The 21,296-nt window shown below is 40.0% G+C and overlaps 1 protein-coding gene and 1 non-coding gene across 2 annotated transcripts in view; one reads left to right on the top strand and one right to left on the bottom strand.

The window, feature by feature from the left end:
* Positions 1 to 21,296, top strand: part of LRMDA (leucine rich melanocyte differentiation associated) — a 939,296-nt gene that overhangs the window by 726,987 nt on the left and 191,013 nt on the right. The gene's annotated exons all lie outside the window — the stretch shown is intronic.
* LOC121927399 lies at positions 7,338 to 7,495 on the bottom strand. The gene has a single exon (XR_006103197.1). It is a non-coding gene; the product is annotated as a U1 spliceosomal RNA (small nuclear RNA).

The raw sequence follows: 21,296 nt of genomic DNA on the forward strand, positions 1-21,296 counted from the left end.
TGTCAGGTATGCTTTGACTGAGAGTTCTTGCATGGTAGAATGGGTTGGACTGGATGGTCTTTGTGGTCTCTTCCAGTTCTATGATTTTATGATTCTTTGATTCTAAGCATATGGAACAGATGTGGCGCTGGAATGAGGCAAGCAGGTGGACATGATCTCCTACAAATTTACCCATGTTTTCAGAAACTTCCCAGAAGGTCAGTTTAACAGGTAAAAAATTTAAAATGAAGTTTGTTTATTCCTACAGGGTTCTGTGTGTGGGATATTTCTAGACTAATTAAAAAAACAGAGACTTGTAGCAAATTTAAATAATAAGAAATTTATTATGCTATCCTGTTTTCCAAAAAATAAGACATACCCATAAAATAAGCTGTAGCAGAATATCTAAGCATTTGCACAATATAAGCCATATCCTGAAAATACGACAGAATGGAAGGGGCGGGAAGGGAGCAGAAAGATTAGGGCCAATGGTTCTAATCGAAATGGAGTCGCAAGAAATTCAGGATGGAATTCCAGGTTTGGAGAGTTATGATGATGTTCCAGAAGATGACGACTTAATTATATTTGAATAAATGTAGATTGTTGTACCATACTTAATAAAAATAAGGCATCCCCTGAAAATAAGCTATAGTGTGTCTTCTTGAGGAAAAATAAATATCAGACAGTGTCTTATTTTTGGGGAAACACAATATAATGTTTCATGTGCAAGCACCTAGTCTATTGGCTAAATAAAGTGCTATCCCAATTTGGCCAGCATTAAAAATAAATTGCACTTTGGGAGCAAAACGAAGTGCATACCTGTCAGGAACGGCATTCCAAGATTGGAAGAACCAAGAAGGCACTGCAGTAAAATTAACTGAAACTTTATTTGGAATTCAAAACAGAGGTCCGCTTCTGAGCAGTTAGTGTTTAATCTAAAATTTCCCCCAAACAATTCACACTTTTAAAAACCCCTTTTCCATCTAATCTCTCTTTTTCCTCCATTTGCCAGTCAGGCACTCTCAACTACATCAAAAGAGGCTTTCAAGTGTCCGCATTTCCTCCACCCTGCTATCTTCCACACCTATCCCAGGAAGAAGTGAGCAAGGTCATAAAACAACAAGTCCATTTCAGCCATCTGCCCTCCTGTTTGTTTGTCATTCAGATAATATTTTTCTTCTGTTATCCCTAACTATTCTCTATCACTAAACAGCCCCTCCTCCCCCCCTTTCCACTTGTCCTTTAATATGGCAGATCCATGAACAAAGTTTATGGATATGAGTCCACCATCACATTTATCACCATACATTAGTCCCTCTCCCAGGAGTATCAGGATAGCATTCATGAAATATTTGAATTAGTTCTACTGCATTTACATGTCTTGCATACACCCACTCATCATGGGAGTCCAGGAAATATTTCCAGTGCACCAGGTACTGCAATTTGCCCCAATGCCATCTTGAGTATAAAGTTTTTACTACTTCAAAGTGCTGTTCCTCTTCCACCATAAGTGGTAGCGGCATCACTGAGTCAGCTCGCCATGGGTCTGTGTACATTGTCGGCTTTAGCAGACTAAAGTGGAACATGGTGTAAATGTCTATAAGTCTTAGATAAATCCAATTCAGCAGTTACTACATTAATCAGCTGCATGGCCACAAACAGCCCCACACAGTTTGGGCCCAATTTCATTGAAGGTTGATGAGTTTTTAAATGTTGACACCTCCCACTCTTTGTCCCCTTTTTGATTCACAAACTGTTTGCAGTATTTTTTGGCATCATCCAATGCTGTTACAATTTGGACCCAAGCATCCTTGATTTTTGTAATCCACTGGGCTACGGGTCTGTAGGTTCTGTGGACAGCGTAGGCTCATAGTGATAGACGATTTCAAAAGGCAAATGCCCAGTGCTTTGGTTGATGGCCCATTGAAGGCAACTTCATCGTGAGACAGAACGTCAAATCAATCGTCCTGTAGGTAGTTCCCAAAGCAGTGCATGTATTGCTTCAGAGAACTGTCCATACCTTCTGATTGACCGTCACTTTGTGGTTGATAAGAGATGCTCATTGCCCACTCAACCCCGAGTTTTCTCTGCAGCATCTCCCAGAATTTTGAAGTGAACTAGCTGCCTCTAATAGAGACAATCTTGTCCAGAGGTCCATGTAATTTGTACATATGTCCAATGAACTAATCAGCCAATTTAGGCATGTTAGGTAAGCCCTTGCACCCCACAAAGTGTACCTGCTTTGAAAACAGGTCTCTGGCCACCCATATGGTATTTCAATCTCTACTGTCACGTAAGTCTGTGATAAAGTCCATGACTATGTGTCTCCAGGGGGTGCCGGGCTTGGGCAACAGCTACAGCAGACCCCAAGGCTTGCCCACCCATGTCTTAGAGTGCACACATATTGGGCAGCCTTTAACATGCTGTATCACATTCCACCAATATTGTTTTCTTACCAGATGCTATGTTCTCAGAAATCCCCAGTGTCTGGCCGCCTTGGTGTCATGGCACAACTATAGGATTCTGGGTCTGGATCAGGATGGGTTCTGAATTGAAGAGTCCTTTTAGCCTTTCAAGGGATTCTTGACACTCTGGGTCCCCCTTATTTTGGCAGAAGGCTTGGGCTTTTCATTTGCCCCCCCTCCCCCAATGCACCTTAGTCTATAACAGATCAGTTATGGGCAGCTCTATCCGAGCAATATGAGATAAAATGTCTGTAAAAGTTGGCAAATCCCAGAAAGCTTTGGATTTGTTTTCAAGTTTGGGGGGGGGGGGGGGCATTCTAATGCCATCTGCACCTTGGTTGGTTCCATTTCCATTCCCTGAGTGGACACCCAGTATCCCAATAAGTCCATTTTGTTGGTGTGGAATTCACATTTGGGCAGTTTGACTGACAACTGGTTGTCCAAGAGATGCTTGAGCACCTCCCTCACCAACTTCACAAGGAATTTTAAGTCATGTGAATAGATTAGTACATCATCAAGGTAGACCAGGACCCTTTCATACAACAAGTAATGCAAGATTTCATTAACTAACCTCTTGAATACTCCAGGCCTGCTTAACAGCCCAAATGGAAGGACCAAGTACTCAAAAGCTCCCAGTGAAATGCCATTTTGTATTCATCCCTCTCCTGAATCCACACTTGGAAGTAAGCATCTCTCAAGTCCTGTTAAGTAAAAATATGTCCTGTTGCCAGCCTCCTCAACATGTCCTTCATGAGTGAGATGGGGTATTTGTTGGTACTACATATCCCATTAAGGTTCTTATAGTCTGCGACCAAAAGAAGGGACCTGTATTTTTTTCTCTCCAAGTTCTTTTTGATGAAGTCCTTCAAAATCCTCATTTCTAACGGGGTCATTGTTTAGAGTTTTGGCTTGGGCAGCTGTACCTGAGGCACCAATTTGATTGGGCAGCCTGTCTCCCAGTGGGGCAGAAGCTGATCACACTCCTCCTCAAACACCTCTGTGAAATCTTGGTAATCCAGCTAGTCCTCCTCACTGGCATTTTCAACCCCTCCCTGTCATGAGTCAGGTAGGCTTAACACTATTCTAGCACTCTCTCCTTTGTTCGAAGTAGTGTCCCTGGTGTGGGTTCTGCATCCTGGATCATCAAAGACCATTTTCCTGGAAACTGGAAAGCTCACTCCCTGGCCAGTGGGTTGAGGGTGTGCCCTGTCTGGATTGCTTTATGTGGTCCAACCAGGGCCGCTCTCTGGATTCACATAGTTTAGGCTGGTGTAGACAGTGTCTTCTTCCCGAGGTCCCTTCCCTGGGTTTCTAATCCTCCTTAGATTCATCCCTCTCCATAGGCTGCCATCACTTCGGCCACCACATTGTGCAGTGCTTCTCCACCGCCGTCTCTCATTGTCACTCCATTTTCCCACTAGACATGGAGTTCTGAACCACTTGACATCCTCTGCTTCAGTTGGCAAGTCTTCTGGTACCTCCTCCCAAAGCCTGTCAGCAGTGTCTTCATCCCCCTCGTCCTCGTAGAGTGGAGACCAGTTCTCTCTGTGCCACTGCATTGTCAGCAGGGCTTCTTCAGGAAGCTCCCAGCAACTCTATGCACCTCCCTCCACCTCTTGGATCCTCTCGCTCTGGCTCCCTGACCAGAATTCACTTTCTCCTCCTGGGCTGGCATTCCCTTGGTACCACTCCACTTGCCCCAGGAAGGTTCCTTCAGATCGGTTTTGCCCTGGGACAAATGTGACTACACCATACGAGGTGGCATTGGTGGGAGATTCAACACAGTGTCAGGAACAGCATTCCAAGATTTGAAGAGCCAAGAAAACATTGCAGTAAAATTAACTGAAAGTATTTGGGAAACAAAACAGAGGTCTGCTTCCAGCCAGTTAGTGTCGAATCTAAATCCTCCCCCCCCCAAAAAAAATTGACTCTTTTAAAAACCTTTTCCATCTAACCCTCTTCCTTCCTCCACTCATCATCCAAGCACTGTCAACTACATCAAAAGAGTATTTGAAGTGTCCATGTTTCCTCCATCCTGCTATCTCCCACATCTATCCTAGGAAGAAGAGGTGAACAAGGTCATAAAACAACAACCTTCTTTCAGCCATCTGCTCTCTTGTTTGTTTGTCATTCAGATCATATTTTTCTTCTGTGTCCCCTCACTACTTTATATTGCTAAACAACCCTTCTATCTCCCCCTTTTCTACATGTCCTTTAATATGGCAGATCCATGAAGAAGGTTTATGGATATGAGAATAAGCTTTCTTTATGCATGGCATTATGTGATGTCAGCTACATCACCTTCCATCATTCATACACATATTACTGTAGTCATAGGACAATTTCCCTATCAAGTTCTCTGTCTTGTGGTGAGGGATGATTCTTGGACTTACATGTGTATGTATGCATGTATGGGCTATTCTGCTGCAAATGGTAGGTTAGTATGGCAGTTTAAAAGTTAAAATTCAATGAACATCTTAATTATCATTTCAACTTTGAACTACCCCGGTAGGAAAATGTTTTCTTTTGACTTTTGTCAATAGGGAATACTAAACTTTGCCTTAGGATAAAAACGTGCCTTTAGCAACCATTAACATGTACCTCATCCCAAACCTCCAACTTTCAGGGTCATCTGTGTATTTAATATTCAACCTCATGTGCTGCCTTTCATTTGGAAGCTCTCTGGCATGAGCCATTAACCGCCTGTTGGATGTAACCTTGCCATGTCTTACACACAGCTGCACACGAGCCTCTGGTACTGTACAACAGGCTTTCAGCTCATACTATGCAAATAAAAAAGGCCGTTTAACTTGTGATCAGTGATCATATGATCCATTTACAGGGTGCCGGCTCAGTCAAGTAGAACTAGTAAATCATTAAAAAATGCACTCCACACTTTTCCTGCTGAGTAGAACATCATGCTAACATAATTTTCTCCACTCCTCCTAAGCAGCTCACAATATGTTATTAGTAGATCTAGATGGTGCAGCAGAGTTTGTAGGCTCATTAGAAAATACAGTAAATGTGCTGAATGCATCTTACTGGAGTAAAAGGCACTGTAAAGCATTGAAACTAGATTTTGGGGCCTTGGAATGGGTAATAATACTTGACATAAAGTTACCTTTTTTTAGAAAAACAAAAACAAAAACAGAATTAAGAACTAAAATAGAATTGATGATAACTTCTCAGGAGAAACTTCTGAGAAGTTAATAAAACATTAGCAAGGTTTCTCAGCATGCTTTTGCACAGTGTTACAATCTTTCCTTCTAAGGTGGTGTCTGCAGGGCCAGGATACTCCTGGAGTCCCAGAGCTGGCCCAACCTCCCTGCATTACCTGAAGTCCTCTGCTTTGAAGCCAGGTAGCTGTTTGCATTCACATCCTGCTTTGCCGCCCAACATAGCAGTGAAGAGTAGCTCACTCTGGGGTCAAAATGAGACACCCAACATTGATCACATGTCTATATGTCTTGTTCTGACTTCAGAGTGAGGTATCTGCTGCCATGGCAGATGCACCAGGCAGCATAGTGGGGATGGAGTCTCCTTCTTTGGAGGTCTTTAAACAGGTTGGATGGCCATCTATTGGGATGCTTTAATTAGTGTTCATTCATGGTGGGGGTTGGACTTGGATGGCCCCTATACGTGTGAGAATAATCCAGGGGAAGTTCTGGAGCAAAGAGTGATGTGTTTAAATCTGTTATTAATGAAGGTATATGCTGGGTTTGGCACTGAACAGGCTGGACATTGTCCACACTCTTTACACCAGACTTGGGGATTTGGCCCTGAATTGTACAGACTCCTGGCTGAGACAATGGAGGGGGAGGGGAGGCTGTTTTATTTAGACCATTCAGACATGATCCTAATATCTTCTCCCATTGGGTCAACCCTAGACAAGCCACAAAATGACATTTAAATATTTTCAAAACGTATCACATTCATAGCTGTTAAAGTGCCTCCATATGGGCAGTCCCTGGTGCTGGTTGTGAATGAGAAGCACCAAGGTGAATTTCAGTTGACTTTTCATCGCTGCTGTTGTTCTAGTTGTGTGAAAGTCATGCTATGTTCTGCTCATACCTCTTGGTGCTGCAAAACTCACACAGAGTTGGGCACAAATCATTGTTTGAAATTGTTCACCCTATCTATGGGTGGAGAAATTGGGAAGAACTTGTCTCTCCAAAGTCAATATTATCAATAGAAGTAAATTCTTCTTTTAAGCCTAATGCTAACCTCCATTTTGCATCCTTCAGTGTGTTAGACTTACCATAATCCATTGCCATTGTAAGGTCCAAGGGCCACATTCAAAGCCTTTTTTGAGGCTCTTAGTGCCCAAAATATTTTTTCAAAAAATGTTTTCCTAGAAATGCCCCCCCCCCCCCCCCCAATCCCTAAGGGCTGCTTTATGCACAGGAGAGCCCCTTTCAAGCAGGAAGCTAACCAGAAATCAGTTTCTAGGATCTACATAAAAGAAACTCAAAATGAAGCAGATAATGTTCAAATAAGGCACAGTGTGAAGCAGTGGTGTGAACTATGTGGCCCTCTTGATATGGTTGTACTGCAACTCTCAGCACCCTTAACCACAATAACCAAAGAGAGGAATGCTGGGAGTTGCAGTTCACTGGAAGCTTCAGGGTCCATTACTGCTGCCCTGTGGTTAAAAAAAAAGTCAATGTCCTTTCATCTGAGTAGTGTAACTGAATAGTTTAGAAATTTGACCCCATCACCATGGGTTTTTCACACCAATATCAAAGCATTACTACACATTTGGATATCTGTTTGCGTAGGAAAGCAGCCTATCATTTCTTCAGTACATGTAGGGAAAATGTTGAGAAGAAAGAAGAATCTGATTTGTACAATACAGAATTAGGCTTAAGATAACTGTGCATATTAATAATAATAATAATAATAATAATAATAATAATAATAATAATAATAATTCATATATATTAAATTATTGGGGAAATCACAGGGGTCAGGACACCTGGAGTGCAATAGATGAGCCTTACCCTGGGAAAACTATGTCCGTGATCATAGTGTCTCCCTTGCCAGGGCAGACATTTGTCATATATATGGAGCCCTGGTGGCGCAGTGGTTAAATGCCTGTACTGCAGCCATTCACTCGAAACCACAAGGTTGCGAGTTCAAGACCAGCCAAAGGGCCCAAGCTCGACTCAGGCTTGCATCCTTCCAAGGTCGCTAAAATGAGTACCCAGACTGTTGGGGGCAAATTAGCTTACTTGCTAATTAGCTTACTTGCTGTTCACCGCTATGATCTTTGGAATAGCAGTATATAAATAAAACAAATTATTAATTATTATTATATATACAGGAGGAGCTTATATATACTTAGTATGTGTGTGTGTGTGTGTGTGTGTGTGTGTATATATATACACTTAGTATATATATATATATATATATATATATATATATATATATATATTACTTTCCCTCTTCCTTTCCTTTTTCTTTCTTTAGTAACTATGTGGCAGATTAATTGTAAATAAGGGGCTGCTCATATTTCTGTATAAAATAAAGGTGATGGGTACATTTATGGTGATTTCTTTATAGCAGTCTTTGTGTTAAAGGTTCAGTAGCTTCAGAGGATTGCAATGGCAAACCCTCTCTGGGGGAAAAAACTTGCCAAGAAAACCCCATTATAGGTTTCTCTTAGGGTCGCCGTAAGTCAGAAACGAGTTGAAGGCACATAGAAACAACAAACTAAGCCAAGAATGTCAATTGCAACCAAGTTAACACATAAAATAAAAATGGAAACAGGAAAAAGATTATTGGGAAATGCAACACTGAAAATACCTAGCATGGTAGTTTACACTTTGATGCATTTTACCCAATCTATAACAGAAAAAAGGCTCTCTGATGCCTAAATTCATATTGATGGTCCTGGAGAAGTCGCATGACTGCTGATGGAACTCTGTGACAGGGAAGTTGTTCTCTTGCCACCAGGGGCCAAATAAGGCTAGGTTTGGATACCGTTAATGTGGGTTATTCAGGAGCTATAATACAGTGACAAAAATAAGAAAGGGGGCGAGAACAACTTGGCGTTCAAAGGGAAACCAGATAATTGTAAATGAATGCATGACAGCACAAACGGTTGTGGCCACCTTGAAGAAAGTAGTCCCAAAATAAGTGCTGATGGGCAACACCAAAGACATAGCATTCATTCTCTTTTTTAAAAAACTAGACTTGATGGGGTAGACCTTCAAATACAGGATCATCATAAGTAAAGCAGGGTGGTGCATTGGTTTAACTTCTAGTTTCAGATTTTTTTTTTATCTAAAAAGCTTTATCCCAATCTATTTCTTGTCACATCACAAACTGTCCTGATTGTATAGTCAGCCTTGCTCAAGTGAGAGCATATCCTAACAGAAGTGTGACAACTAGGGGCTTGTCCAAACAGCCTGAAAGAAAAATCCTCAACTCATTTTGAAGCTCACCTGTGCAGATGATACACATGGCTGAAATGGCTATGATTTGGGTCTAAGAACCTAGGTTACTGGGTGGTCCTTTGGCCCTTGGATCTTGGAATCTTAGAGCATCCATTGGAAATATAGGGCTCGAACAGGAGGAGCCTGTTCCTGGAGCATAGCTTTGGCGCAGCTTCTGGCCTCTTAGGATTCATGCTTCATTTAAACAGCACATTTCCAAAATGGCCCGAAGCAGCTTTATTTTGGCCTGTCTGTTCGCGCTCATAGATGTGTAATGACAGTCCACCCTGGGACACTAGCAGATTCTCAAAAGCTTAATATTGATCAGTGGAAACTGCACTCCCTGACTCCAACCATGACAGAGGACATAATATTATTGCCTTTAACACTAATAATCTTGACAGTGTGAAGTCAAAGGCTTTCATGGCTGGCATCCATAGTTTTTTGTGGGTTTTTTGGGCTATGTGGCCATGTTCTAGAAGAATTTATTCCTGATGTTTCACTAGCATCTGTAACTGGCATCTTCAGAGAATGTAATCTTGACAGGGGGGCCTTATCACATGAGGGGGTTTGCAGCTCAGATCCAGAGTCACTGCAGGTCCAGCCATGCGTATTCATATTATAATGTGATGTATTAACAGACACGATTGCTTTCTATGGTGGGTCATTCCGAGGCAGATCCACAGTCAGTTCGGAGTGACTCCTCATTTTTGTCAATTTGGTAACAAGTGAATTCACAAAAATTGTTTCCAAGCTCACTTTGATTTCACTTTGAATTGGTCTGGTGTGGAGGATCACCCCAATCTCACCCCCAGTGACCTCCTGAGACCTGTCCTATCATCCCCTGCCTCCTCCTTCACCCCGATGAAGGATGACAGCTAAGGAGGGGGCAAGGAAGGATGACAGCTTCCAGTGACCCACTGAGCATGCGCAAGGGGGCCAATTCGAATCGTTGAATTACTCTGGTGTGGTAATACAATGTGCACTTGCTCTGCTTTGCCCAAGTAGAGACCACAATTTCGTTCCTCAGGTATGATAATACATCACATGAATTGCCTTGGATCCGAAGTGACTCTGCTCCCCCTCGCTTTGAATTGGAGCTGCCGTTTCACATGTAATAAGGACCAGTGTTAGAGGCAAGATCATGCAGTACATAAATACTTGGTAAGACTCATCAGAACATTTTGAAAAATGTTTTCATATTCCTTTCCAGTTGCTTTCCTTGCTTTTTAAAGAAGTTCTGTAGAAACACAGAGGCCAAATAAATTATTTTTGTGATTTATTACTTTGCTGATACTTTTATTGCTAGATCACTATTATATTTTAGCAAGATAACCTCATGTATTATCTTGTAGAGATCTGTACGGCAATCTGCCAACTGATTTCAAAGCAATTTAAAGAACAAACTGGAAAATAGATTTATCAAGATTCTGAGTAGAAAGTCCATATTGAATTTGCTGGATACTTTTTGCTGAAATTTTGTAGTTAACATTGCAATATTTTATTAAAATAAATTCCATAGATATTGGTGTTATTTTCAAAATATTTCTTGTGCCTAATTGTTTTAATTGTTCCCAATTCCAGCACTTGCTATGTGAACAGTTCTTAATAGAAATCAAATATAAAAGCTATATTAGGAATTAATACATGCGATTGTTCTATTAAAATTATTTCATTTTCCATTATATGTCAGCAGTAAAACGCCACACAAAGACAATTTGATGCAATAAAAACATTATTTTTTTTAAAGCAGTGCTTTGTTTATATGTATTTCATAGAAGCATATAGATGGAAGAGACCCATAGACCATTGAGTCAAACACTACTCATTGCAGGAAATTTCCAGTTAGAACATCCCCAGCAGGTAGCTGTTTAACCTCTTTTTGAAGATATCCAGAGAAAGAGGTGCACCACTTCTCTAGGTATTTGATTCCAGCAGTGAATTGTTCTTACTGTCAAGAAAAAAAAGTGCCTTCAATTCCAGTTTTCTAGGACTTGAATTATTTTCCTATCTTCCAATATGTTAATTACCCCACCCTTTTTTTGATATCATCTGCAAATTTGATAAAGATTCCCTCTAACCAATCATATAAGTCATTAAAAACAATGCTGGAGAATGTAGGCCTCAGGACAGAGCCTTGCAGCATTCCACTTGAGTCTTCCTTCCAGTTTGGAGTGAAACCATTCATGAGTCTTTGAACATGGTTTTCCAACCAATTATGGATCCATCTGACAGTGTTCCCGACTATTTCACATTTCATCAGTTTGTTAATCAAAATATCATGGGAAACTTTTGGAAATGGTTAGCTGCAGTCCAGATAAACAACATCTTACACTAACCGAATTTTAAATTAGTGTGAACTAGATTAGTATTGCCTGTTTTGAAAATGTATTTGATAATGTTAAATGTTAGAAACTGGAAAATTAATTTGCTACTGCAAACACTAATAACTGCAACTGTTTAATTTGTTATGTTACAAAGATGTTAGTGTTGGCCAGGCCATGGGATTTACAGAGATCACCTTCCAGGTTGACACTCTTGTTGAGCACATTTTGCTGTGGGCTCTTTCAAAACTATTCTTTCCCCCCTTTAAAGTTGCCTGCCTCAGGCCTGAAATTCCACCTCCCTCCCATGGACTACAAAGCCCATAAATGATTATTGCCTAGAAATGGCAGGTGTCTCAACTTGTCTGGGAACTGTCAGATGTGGAAGGCTGTCCCAAGGCATGAAATCTCATTTTACAATCTCTTCAATTGGTCACTTGTCTGCCTCTTTTTTCCTTTCCATTTCAGCAAAATTGACACTTCACTCAGTCTTAAAAATGCTTTATTTGTTAAAGTTTAAAGGTAAAGATAAAGGTAGTCCCTTGACATGAATGCCATAACCGACTATAGGGGATGGTGCTCATCTCAGTTACTAACCCAAAGAGCCACCATTGTCCAAGGACTGCTCTAGTGGTCATGTGGCCAGCAACAGTTATTTGTTGCCACTGCAAGCATGGCATATGTGGGTAGCTGTTGAGAACATTCATTAAACCAACAGGTGAGAATTCTTAATCTGAAATTTTGGAGAGTATCTGATAATATGCAGGATATTTTTTTCTGCACAGCTGAATCACTGCATCCTGTCTGCCTGCCCGCACCCCTGACTGGCCATAGAGCAGATTTTTCATGGAGGAACCCGGGACCCTAAATTCATTCTGTGACATTTTCAGTTTTAATAAGCAAATCTCTAACAAGCCCACTTTTCTCTGAAGCTGTCTTACTTTAATTGTGTAAGTAAAAGAAGTGCATAAAAAGGAGGGTTTGGTAAAAGCAGAACGGGAAGGGTGATGAGAGAGAGGGGGGGCAAGAGAGGCTAAGAGAGGAAGAAACAAAAGATGTGTTTGATGAAAACTTTCCACTTGGTTACCCAAGTACTATGTGAGCAAGATTACAGAGGGATTAAATGCAGTTCAATCCAAGTAATGTTATACAATATTGTGTGTGTGTGTGTGTGTGTGTGTGCATAATACAAAACAGCCCAGAATATAGAACTGCAATGCACTTCCATCCCCACAAGACTTTCATTCCATTCTGATCCATAGGTGTGAGCGGCAGACCTGCCCTTCAGGCCTAAAAGGCCTGACGTTCTAGAAGGGTTCTTGCTGCCTGAGATCCTTGGTGTCCAAATATACCATTCCCCCATCCATTGCAAGACCCACTATTCTTTTTCTTTTCCATTCTTTTGTGTGTTTTTTCTCTCTCTGACTGCTTTGAGCTAGGCATCAGAAAATTATTTTTTCTCACCTAACAACAGAATTGTGTGCTGCATTTCTTCCAATCCTAATACTTTCCTTGAGGCAGAAGGTTTTCCTATTTCATTGAGACTGACATAGTGAGAAGCACCACCCGCACCACCCTCAATGAATTTTAATGACCTAACCTACTTGAGCATATTTTAACTTTCATTTCATTATTGGGGAATCTAGTGAGTTTGAGAAATAGTTAGAAAATGAAAGCCAATTAATAACAACTGAACATTCCCTTTCTGTTGCCAAGAGGTTGGAGGTTGAGGCTAAGAGACAGTGGCTTTCAGAATGCCATATATAAGTGGGTTTACAGCAGCGATGGAAAAAGCTTATGTGGGAGTTTCCTTTTTGTGAACTCTATTTTGTTTAGTGGGTCATAACCTATACCTCCTCGGACTTCGGGTTTCATATGGTATGTTCCTGCACACTGAGGAAGCCTTGTTTCATATTCAGGATGCACCATGTGATACCTTTAGGTTGGCTGCCACTTTAGCAAAAATGCATTTCTCATGATAATTATACCATTGGTATCCAAATAAATAATCTTTCAGTGGTGCTGACTTTGTGTTACACAACAGCAATTACCCATGTGAAGAAGAAGGGGTCATTTGTTATTAATATCAACACTTTTAGCACAGATGTGTATTTGTAGCTGATGATCGGTTTTAAAATTACTGCGATAGGAGCATGCATTCAGGGTAGCAAATCGCATGTGTGTTTGTGTTTAAGATGTCTATCTCTGTGGAATGTTTCAGGTCAGGAACACCTTGGTAAGATACAAAAGTTTATTACATTTCTAGACCACATTATCCTTGTCAGATAGATTAAAGCATTCTTCCAGTTTCTGCACTGTATTAACATAACAAGTGAGGAAATAATGTAGTGTTTTTACACAGAGCAGCTGATCAATTTTGACATTAAGTGTGTCAGAAATCACATGAAAATGTGGAGCAACCAAGAGGAATAATTAGGAGCCAACAGAACAATCTTGGTAATATGACAACAGAGTCTTAAAGCAACATACAGGATTGAAATCGTCAGGTTTGCTTGACCTATATCTTTAATAATACAGCTCATTGCCCTTTTATTAAAGCTAGAGGGGAAGAGAAAGTGTCAGCTTTATCTTGTTTTAGGGGCAATTGCAAACAAAAAAAGTTATTGACCCTTTACAGATGACCCATTCTGCTATTGCCAAGGCACTATGTGAAAGACATTTTAAAAAGTACATGTACACACACACAAGCTGAGGTTGGCAAAAAGAAAATAAATATTATATAATACTCAACTAAGAGAAATGGCTGTGTAAGCAGTGGAAATAACCTCCTCTTTAATTAGAACATAGAGCTATAGGGGCCAATAAAAATGGTTACTACTGCCCTTAGTTTCTGTTTAAGATATACGATTGTGCTGGAGATAATGCTAAGTAATATTTATTTGTGCAATACATAGGCTCAGTAATTGTTTGCAATGTTTATAGTTTCCAGATATGTAAAGTTGTTTTTAAAAATAAAATCTTCCTTGTATTGAAAAAAAGGGAGAGGAAAAAGTTTCTCCTTCAACATTATATTTATTTTGGAGAACTAAGCTTTACTTTTTTGCATAAAGACTTATGCAAATAAGGCTACTCTGATGTAAACTGGTGTTTTGTTAACAATAATACTGTGCATTTATACAGATGTTTTGAAAGTGCTCTGAAACCATCATTTCAATCCCCTTTCCAAGAACCATTTAACATACATCAGTATTATGTTACAGATGGCAGACTGTAGTTGAGAGACAATGACTTGCCTAAAATGTCCTAGTGAGTTCATGAAAGAGGCAACGCTTGAACTAGAGTCTTCCAAATTTATGTGTCGCTCTCTTAAATGGTAGACTACGCTAGCTCATTAATGTACAAAGATGGCATTTTTCTACTGGAACAAATCTCGGCATTTTGCTATGGTCCAACCTCAATGCTACATTTGCATGTCTTCAGTAGTTTTTACATGTCTTTGCATTGCCTGTTATATTTCCCAGCCTTGTTTTATGACTTTTGTACGCTATGTATATGGATGTGTGAATTAGTATACCTTGAGCTCACCAGGATTCTCCAGTCTACACCACAAAGTTTATTTTGATTGTGTTCCCCCTCCCCAGCTGAATGTACAGCTTTCAGTATGCGTCTTTTTTCCAGACTGTGTTTCTGGACATTGTAAAAGGTATATATTTTAAAGAATTATTTTCAATTGTATGCATTTTACAAATGCTGTTGCTATGTAATTGGTACTAGACTTTCATAAATTTGTGGATTTCTGACCACTAATTGCATTTGTGAGTCCACTTTCTGTACAGTGGTGGGTGGATGTGTACACTGGATGATTTCACAAAGATATGTGAATCCTACAAAAAATTCACAGTTCTCTAACTTCACACAAGCTGACATTTTTCATAGCAACCTCTCAGCTTTGGAACCAGCTCCTGTGAGTCATTAAAAAGTAATACTGAGAAACATTGTGACAAAAAAAGTGTAGAGGTCTTTGCAGAAAAAACAGGAGGTGGTCAAAGTGCAGGTCCTGAATAGAAAAATGAGAACTTGAAGCCTGTTCCCTTTCATTTTCAGACAGCTGATGTTCTTCACCAGTTTTTATTAGTTATATTGACATATGAAGCACATGGTTTATAGCAGTAAATATAACACAATAAATTTATTACCACCACCACACACAAGTTAAACAAGAGGGTACTTTGAAAATGTGAGTCAAGTTGGTACAGGAGAACTTGAAGGCTATGGATCTGATTTGATCATTCAAAGGTGTAGAGAGAGAGAGTATTAAAAGGCATTCATGCTTAATAGCTTCACACATGGAGGGAAATTTGAATCCATATTTTCAATGGTTTTTCACTCATGGAAGATACTGTACCACCACAGAGTTGCCCTCCTATCTCCCTCCCCCTGCCCCAAATAGTATTGGAAGCTCTGTATTTGACCAAACTGTGTGTGTGGACTAGAGTCTGGAATGCTAGGTTTGAAATTTAATTTGTTTAATGTAAACCATTAGCAAAATTAATTCAGTATAATTAAAGCTGATAATTGACTGTATTGATTTGATGAGTTAGCATTGACTAACTAATTGTTTGAAACATCAGTTTTCAAAACAGACCACATGATCACCAGTGACTTCTGGAGACACATTTTGTCACTGGTACCTCCAAAAGTGTTATTTTTGTCTTTTTAAAGCTGCTTTTCCCTACCCTGACACTTTTTGCAGATGGAATACACAGCCAATGATACCTAGAAACAGCTGAAATCCAACACCTTTGTAAATGGTTATGTTAAGAAAAACTGGGATCTCATTTTATAACCTATAGTTTTGTCATAGATTTGCATTTCCCTTCTCTTCTTTCCATGCCCCACACCAACATGTACACTGTTGATGCGTCCTTCAAACACCTATTTGGTTAATAGTTAGTAAATGTGCGTTAGGAATCATGTGTTTATTTCAGCTATTTCACCTTGTCGCTAAGAAAAACAAGCTTAATAGCTCTCATCAAAGCCCTTCAAGTGTGTGACCCACTAAACCATGGATGGAGAGAAATAGAATGGAAAAAGAGAGAGAGAGAGAGAAAAGAAAAGAAGAGAAGAGGTCAAGGTTGAGGAAACATTTTTCTTTATTATCTAAGCACACAGTGCTATATAAGCAATGAATTAAAACAGTAAAGTAATACAAAAGAGTTAATTATAGCTCACCTCAGATAATAACGTAGTATACAGAAATTAAATTTTATTTAAAAGGACTGAAGAAAGTCACAATACCACCTCCCCTGCCTGGATTACCATACAGAAAAACTCCACCAACTTTCCTAGAGGCTGTATCACCTTCAGAAGCAGAAATGAAATGACTGTCACAGCAGGAATGATGTTGGAATCCTTTGGCCCTGTGTCACTTCAGGCCTCAGGTTTCACTGTTGTTGCTCTGATCCAATCTAGAGTTATCTTAAGATGCCCTTAGAAGCCAGGAAATCTTGCAAGATAGTTTACATGTCTTCCATATCATATTTCCCATATTTCCACTTCTTCTTGATGTTCACTATCAATGGCGGGTTATAAACTGCCGCTTTGAGGCGGTCTGCCGCCACTGCCGTTTGCTCCGTGCGGGAGTCACAGCAGCCACACCGCGCAACTCCTGCACGGACCGAAAAAGAAGCTCCAAAATGGAGCTGCTTCTTGTGGCGCCCCTGTGACGTCATGAGGCGCCAGGGGCACATTTGTGACATCACAGACGCCGCGACACGTTCGGACGCACAGCGTCTGATACGTAAAGATGGCACCGGCCGTGTGGAATGGCTGGCGCCATATTGTACGGACAGAGTCCGTATTAGAGCCAGGGGCGTCTAGAAGAGACGCCCCTTTTTAAAAATGGGACGTCTTGCGGACGTCCCAAGTGCCGGTCTGTAACCGGCCAATGACATCCTTTTTAAAAAGAAAAAAGAAAAGAAAGTTCTTTTTATTGATTCTAATTTGAAAGTCAAAGGCTTTCATGATCGGCATCCATAGTTTTATCTGAAGATGCCAACCACAGATGCTGGCGAAACATCAGAAATAAACTCTTCTAGAACATGGCCACGTAGCCCAAAAACCCCACAAAAAACTATCTAATTTGAAAGGTTTACCAGGTAGACCTGTTCAACACTAGAAGTGCTAACATGTATTTTAAACTATCTGGATGTGACTGCTAGTGAACCCACAGAAGGTAACAGTTAAATAAAAATGGGTTGCTCAGAACAGAACCCAGTGACTGGGCTGCACAGAATCCATCAAGGGATTTGAAAGGAGGGATAGGCTACCTTGCTGACTCACAGGGAATTTGCTTTAACAAAAGTGAAAAATTGTAAAAGGGAAGATTTATTGAGACCTGGGAAAAAATCTAGAAGTGACAGAGTTATATGCAGTCTAAGATATCACCATGTTGTTGTTATTTCTAAGGAAGTCCATCTTTCAGTGCTGGTATTTATTGCAATGATGTGCCGGGCTGCCAAGCCAGATCTACTATTGCTTTTAAATGTACCAGAAATATAGGAAACTGGCGGGTGTAGAGCAATATGGCTTCAACACAAAATGTTTTGACAGGAACTGCATCCCCACAAGGGCACTTTGCCTGTGGAAACAATAAATATTGCAGCAATACAGACAGAGTTAAAGTCTTCATCAATCCCAGTGATGGAAAAACTTACAATTTAAAAAATAATAATAATAAAAAAGTTCACAGCCTCTAACACTGCTGACAACATTTTTTGCCATCAGCTGTTCTTGCAACAAGTTTACATTAACAAAGCCATCACAGAATATGAATATGAAAACACCTAAATAATACAATGGATAAGAGCATTCTACATGGTTTTTCACACTAGTAAAGATCTCTTTTTCTCGACTGTTTTGAATCCTATGAAATTAAACCCAGATTCTCAATGCAATGGTAAATCTCTGTCTGGGCTGTACCTCCACAGAATGCAGATGGAAATATCACATAACTGAACATTTCTTCACAAAAACAAAACAAGTCAAAAACCCAAGTCTTCCTGGAGGAAATTATATACTTAGGGAAAACTGAGTTTCAAACAAACCTACTTTTATCTAGTACAGTGCTTGTTGGTTTGTGCATTTGTTCTGTATAGTAGAGCTTTCATCAATGCAGTGACAGGTTGTACCGTCTCAACACAAGTTTGCCACCATAGTAAGAAGTAGTCCAAAGTGAGAAGGCTGTTGTGGAAATGGATCATAGATGTACAAACACTGACATCACTAGAGTTAAATGAGAAGTCAGGTGCACAAGTGCAGATGATAGAATATCCAGGGAGAAGGGAGAGGTGGGGGCAGGAGTGTACAGTGGGCCGTTTCACATTGCACAAGTTTGTTGTTTTTTGTTTTGTGCCTTTAAATCATTCCTAGTTTATGGCAAGCCTACAGCAAACATGTCACAGGTTTTTCTTGGCAAGATTTGTTCAAAGGCAGTTTGTTTGTTTTTTCCTTTCACACTGAGAGGAATTCCCACTGAGTGACCTTGGGCAAGTCACATCCTCTCAGCCCCAGGAAAAGGCAGTAATAAATCTCCTCTGAAAAATCCTGCCAAGAAAACCCCATGATAGGTTCACTTGAGGGTTGCCAGATGTTGGAAACTACTGGAAGTCACACAACAATAATAACAAGAACAGTGATGGGTACAGATTTCATTCATTGGCATTTCTACCCAGCCTTTTATGAGGAATGGCCTCCAAATGGCTTTCACCAATGAGGTAAATGTGTATACAGTGTGCCCGTGCCATATGTGGGCATGTCATATGTTGCTTTCAGCTTACACTGAAGCCACGCAATGGAAGTAGCAATGGTGTGTGCACCCATAGTCATGTGCACAAGCCCCTTGTTTTCAATGGGGCTCGAACATACACTGGGGGGGGGTCTGGAATGGATCCCCATGTAAGAAAAGGGCCGATTCTATGTGTATGTCCCTACAAATCACCTGTAAACATATGGTGACCCCATGAATTTCATAGGTTTTATTTAAGCAAGGAATATTCAGAGGTGGTTTTACAAGTTCCTTCCTCTGAAATTTATTGTTCAGCACCTGGTATTCATTGGTGGTCTCTGATCCAAGTACAAAACAGAGCTCTCTCTTCTTAGCTTCTATGATCAGACAAAATCTGGTGCCTTTAGGGTGTTTAGGCTCTAGCTTGCTTTATAAAGCTATCTGAAGGGACCCAATGCATGGTGTTTAAGCAAGCTAGTTTGCACTTTAGTATCAAGGCTACAAAATCAGCTACACACCAGACATCATTGAAATCACTTAATTCTAGTGGATCTCCTACTGCTGCAAAAGCCATTAGGGTTTGTGGAGAAAATTGGTTATCTGAAGTTACTTCATCTTGGATTTATAACAGGCATTGCACTTTCAGGAAAGTATAAATGTCCAATACTTTATTTTCCTTTCAGAGATTTACAGAAATAAATAGATCTATCCATGTTTATTCTTCTATCTCATTGTAAACCTGTCTTTTAAAAGGCAGAGACAACTGTTTTTCATCATCCAGTTTCAGTCTTGGCTTCAAAATCTGCACCAAATCTCCAGTCTGCCTTTTGCTGCCCAGTTCCCACTCTCTGCTTTCCCCATTCCTTCTGAAATAATGAAAGAAAGAAAAAAGCTCTTCTTTTAAGGGCTTGCAGGTTGGGGAAGGATGCTTAGCAACAGCATTCCTGTGTCTTAAGTAGCTGCAAGCCCCTTGCTGAACCCTTTGAAGTGACTGTCAGGCCAGATTTATTTTGTTTTAGCACATTGTCTACTTGTCCAGATGTATCAGGAGATAAAAAGGAGTCATGTTTACACTCTGTTTTTTTCCCTTAAGATGTAATTAAATCGCAGTTTTGATGAGTCTCTGGGAGATTGGAGATGAAATAGAAAGCCGGAATTGGCTGAAGTAAAGGGGAGGAAACTCAGTTGCTAGTCTAACACCTGACACATTAGGCAAAAACATATATTAAGGCACAAGAGTCTGTGTTGATTTGGCTCTGCTGAAGGCTTAGACCAGCATTTCCCAAATGTTTGGTAACTGAGGCATACTTTCTTGATAAATTAAAAATGGAGAGCAAAATCACTCCTATGCATTATAGGGGTTATGTTTAAGGGGAGAGAAGCATAATAAGAGTAGTCTGAAACCAAATGGGACCCATATTGATTTTTTTCTGCAGGAGTCATTGGTACAACCATGCCTCTTGATCAGAAAGAAGGAATCGTAGAACTGTGCTGGCTGTATGCCGTAATAATATATATATATATATATATATATATATATATATATATATATAATCCTAGAACAATGGCACAGGGAGAAGTGAAATGGGAAGCTTCTTCTGAAGAAAAGACAGTTTTGCATCTACACTGAAAGTGACAGAGCTAGAATAGAATACTTACCAACTTGACACTAGAGCATGATTGGAAGGAGACAAAACAGCAAAGTGCATTTCCTCACCAAATCAACAAAGATAGTTTGCAAAACAAAACTACAGAATAATTGGGTTGTACACATATCTTCCTTCTCCTGAACTTTCTCAAAAATATTGATCCAATTGCAAACTCCGTACATGTTATTTTGGACGATGCATTGATGGTATTGTCACAGTTGCCAATCAAATTCTGAACAGCAAAGCTTTTCAGCCTCAGTAGTCTCAAGTAAAAATTCCCATGCAAGGTGGGCCTAGTTAGATTGACCTGGAGAACCAACACCACAAACAAATCTGCTAAAAAATGTTCTTGATTCATACTTCACTTTGTTGTTCTAAGCTCTATTAAAACTTGCACTAACCACTTGATTATAGTTTGAATACTTTTCTAATCCCCTTGAGCATGCCAGGTGCCTAAAACTGGAGGCTTAATATGTAAGAAGTTTTTCTATTTGCATCTTCAAAAAGATTACACTACAGCACCCCCTTCTGCTAACTAAGCTGTGTGGCAAGAGGCTTCAGGTACAGCACTTTCCTTTCCCTCATAACGTTATGAAGACTCCAAAAGTTAACTTTCCCAAGCATTTTAGGAAAGAGTACCATGCAATAATAATAATAATAATAATAATAATAATAATAATAATAATAATAATAAT

This window comes from Sceloporus undulatus, chromosome 3 (genome assembly GCF_019175285.1).
Source record: "Sceloporus undulatus isolate JIND9_A2432 ecotype Alabama chromosome 3, SceUnd_v1.1, whole genome shotgun sequence".
Classification (NCBI taxonomy): Eukaryota; Metazoa; Chordata; class Lepidosauria; order Squamata; family Phrynosomatidae; genus Sceloporus; species Sceloporus undulatus.